This window comes from Pseudophryne corroboree, chromosome 7 (assembly GCF_028390025.1).
Source record: "Pseudophryne corroboree isolate aPseCor3 chromosome 7, aPseCor3.hap2, whole genome shotgun sequence".
NCBI classification, from domain to species: domain Eukaryota; kingdom Metazoa; phylum Chordata; class Amphibia; order Anura; family Myobatrachidae; genus Pseudophryne; species Pseudophryne corroboree.
This window is the reverse complement of record NC_086450.1, coordinates 377764218-377768027: the sequence shown is the minus strand read 5'-3', so window position 1 is coordinate 377768027 and position 3810 is coordinate 377764218. Positions and strand designations below refer to the sequence as shown.

At 40.1% G+C, this 3810-nt stretch overlaps 1 long non-coding RNA gene across 1 annotated transcript; it reads right to left on the bottom strand.

Annotated features, from left to right (window-relative positions):
• Positions 1-2507: 2507 nt before the first annotated feature.
• LOC134943739 (uncharacterized) lies at positions 2508-3534 on the bottom strand. The gene is made up of 3 exons (XR_010181716.1): positions 3495-3534; positions 3320-3388; positions 2508-2661 (listed from the first exon to the last, which is right to left on the bottom strand). It is a non-coding gene; the product is annotated as an uncharacterized LOC134943739 (long non-coding RNA).
• Between the last annotated feature and the right edge of the window lie 276 nt (positions 3535-3810).

Below are 3810 nucleotides of genomic sequence, written 5' to 3'. Positions count from 1 at the left end.
ATTCATTTATGTTCCATATACACATTATGCACACAGCCTAAAGGTCATTTAATACTATAATTTTAATAACTTTGTGTATTAAACAACGTTTGTTTACGTTGTGCCATCAGAAAACAAAGATTTCACTATCTCACTCAAAATATTCCGTATTTCGGAATATTCCTTATTTCTGAATATTTGGATATGGGATACTCAACCTGTGGTATGTGTATATGTATACACACACACACACACACACACACACACACACACCACCAGGGCCGGTGCCACCATTAGGCAGCTGCCTAAGGGCGGTGGCCACCGCTACATCTGTTATACTGAAAAATGAATCCTCCTTTCACAGATTGCGCTAGCCAACGGTGGCTGTGGGTCTAACCATTCACAGACATCGCTGTCACTAGATCCCTGCTTGTGGGGAGTGTTCAGTGTTGCAGGGGTTATGGGGTTTACTGATGGCTGCTACCGCAGAGTAAGATGGAGGGAGGAGTGAGCGGCGCCGGGTGTCACTGCCTGCCCACCTATCACTGCTCTCTTCTGGTGGGGGAGTTCTGATGACTGCTAGAGTGTGCGCTGCGGGGCGGGTGAGTGATGGTAAATGCCGGCTGCTGTATTTGTTGTAGGACGGGGCAGGAGAGAAAAGTCTATGCCGCTGAATGTGCCTCTGGGGACGGAGGAGCGTGCCGGCGCTCATGTGTATTGACAGGTACTGGGAATTCACCGTCCACTTCCACTGCTGTGTGGAGGGGAAGGAGGGTTTACTGCGACTTCTGTGTAATGTGGGGTGAGGGGGGGTTCCGCCCATCACTGTGGACTGGAAAAGGGGGTTTTCCGCCATGGGGGGGAGGCGCTGTGGCGGTATAAGGGTAGCTGTTACTGCTGTGTGTATGTATGTGTATATATTATACAGGTATACCCAGGTTAGAAGGAATAGGCGGCACTCTTGTCTTGTGCTTTAAAATCTAAGCTGTGCTGTTTATTCACAACGTTTATTTGCGAGCATTGTCTCCTCCCGCTGTGCTTCCAAGTGTCGGCGGCATAGTGACGTCGCACGTGCACCGACACCTGGAAGCACAGCGGGAGGAGACAATGCACGCAGATACTAATGTTTCCCTATTTAAGGTAAGCCTTTCACTTATAACATTTATGCACCTGATGAAAAGGCCAGCAGGCCTTGAAACGTTGTGAATAAACAGCACAGCTTGGATTTTCATGCACAAGACAGGAGTGCCGCCTTTTCCTTATAACCTGGGGATACCTGCATTCTACATTACCTTTTAGGCAAGGCACCGCGGCATTATCTACTATCCCGGAGTGTCCTTTTACAGTGTGTGTGTGTATGTACGGGCCATCTTGGAGTAATTGGAAAAAAAAATGACCATTTATGTACATAAATAACATATACTGTACCCTCCTATATGAATAAATATATGTACAGGTTGAGTATCCCTTATCCAAAATGCTTGGGACCAGAAGTATTTTGGATATCGCATTTTTCCGTATTTTGGAATAATTGCATACCATAATGAGATATCATGGCGATGGGACCTAAGTCTAAGCACAGAAATCATTTATGTTCCATATACACCTTATACAAACAGCCTGAAGGTAATTTTAGCCAATATTTTTAATAACTTTGTGTATTAAACAAAGTTTGTGTACATTGAGCCATCAGAAAACAAAGGTTTCACTATCTCACACAAAAAATTCTGTTTCAGAATATTCCGTATTTCGGAATATTTGGATATGGGATACTCAACCTGTACTATGGCCTTATGTACTTAGATACAAAAGTGCTCACTGCCCGCACTTTTAAACGAGTTCGGCTCGTTGTAGAGTGCGGCTACTTCCGCAATGGTTTGCTCCCGCAATATCATTGCGGCTATTTGGATTGACCTCCTAAGTGGGACTGATAAAGAATTGGACACAATTTAGTTTTACACACATTAAAAATGTTTTCCTGACTCCCCTCATTTGTTTATATTTAGGTAGTAAAATAATGCAATAAAACAAAAAATAAAGTATATATTGCTGTATCCCATGCTAGCAAGTGGCAGGGGTACTTGTAAGATGCAACCTGTGTGTGTGTGTGTGTGTGTGTGGGGGGGGGGGGGGGGGGGGGGGGTCGTAGGTTGAAGTTTTGCCTAGGGTGACACGAAACCTTGCACCGGCCATGCACAACACAAAAAATTATCCTTATCTTGCGCCCAGAGGAAAAGAGCAGCACTACAGGTGAGATCTCGTTGCCAAATCTCAAACTTACATAAACAGAAAAAACAATTCCTGAGTGCGCTAAAGTTCTTGTATAGATTGAACGGAAGTCCTTCCAAATGGATATATCTTATACTGTAGAAAATGGGGTTTTCTGGATTCCTACAGTGGATAACCCCTCACCAAAAAGTCACCCAAACAATTAATTAGAATAAAATGATTTAATAACAAGATAAATTCATAAAAAAACCTTATACAGAAGGTCTTATGGAATATTATACATGAAAATTTTTTGGTGATTCCATAAATATCCAGTAGGTGATATCGATGTACGAACTCCCTCACCTTATCAAGGTGTAATCTTGGCACAAGGGAACGTTATCATCAACTGGATTACTGATTTATAGCTGATAAATCCAACGCGTTTTGTCTGTTTGACTTCATCAGGGGTAGCTTGTTTGGGGACATAAAGAAACTGATTATAATTCCTGAAAAAAACTGATATTCTTAGGGTATACTATTAAGTGGAAAAAAGGGAAATTGGTGAGCACCTACCAAAAAATATTAGGATCAAAATATTACATCAATGGTTCTGCAATAAGGATGTTTAAAAAAAAAAAAAAAAAAAAGCAACCTGAGTAAAAAGAAGACACGAAGATTCATTTTAAGGGGTTGTGCCTTCCTTCAACTAAAAAAACGACTCCTATGAATATATGGAATGAAATGTAGTACCTTCATATAAAGGCAAGCTCTTCATATATAGAAGGAAAAATGAACATTAAAAAGTGGTTTCCCACTTTGACTCTAGTGAGAGCCTTTCCATCTTTAGTACTGGATCAATCTACCAAAATAAAGTGGAAATGAGCCATGTACCACATGATTGATTGAGAAAAAGAGATTTATAGGTATGCAAAAAACAATATGAAATGAAAATGGAAAAGGTACTCCAAAGGCACATACCTAAACACATGTAATGATTCAGTGCACTGGAAATTTTTTTTTTTTTACATAGATACGGAAGCATCTGCAAAAAAGGGACAATTTGGTTTGCATAAGGTGTATCAGCTATTACAATTTTCCTCAGCAAAAAATACAGAAAATATATACATACCAAAAGGTATATCCAGAGTAAAGATAATTATTAAAAAACTGGAACTTCCAGAAGGACCCACAGTTGTATCTTAAAATAAAAGATAATTCAACTATTGTAACATATAGATACAATCATTCTAGGATAATGATTTAACTGCAGCCTTTAAACACAAATATAGCAGAAAAACACTCACCATAAAGGATCTCCCAACCTGCAACCATGGGTGTGGAAATTTCAGAATGAAATGCCTCTCACCCTGGCTGCTATTTAAACTCCTAGGGGTATATTTACTAAGATTCGTAATTTCCGAAAAAAGGTCAAAGTTCAATCACGAATGACATCGACAGTGTAAAACTGCAACTTTTTGAATTGATTACGATGGATTTACTAAGCTGTCGTATTCGGGTTTTTCTTTTCTTCCGATGTCGATGTCATTCGTTTTTTTTTACCTATTTTTACGGCAGTGATTAGCAAAACACTGCCGTTTTTTTTTTACAATCAATCTCGGC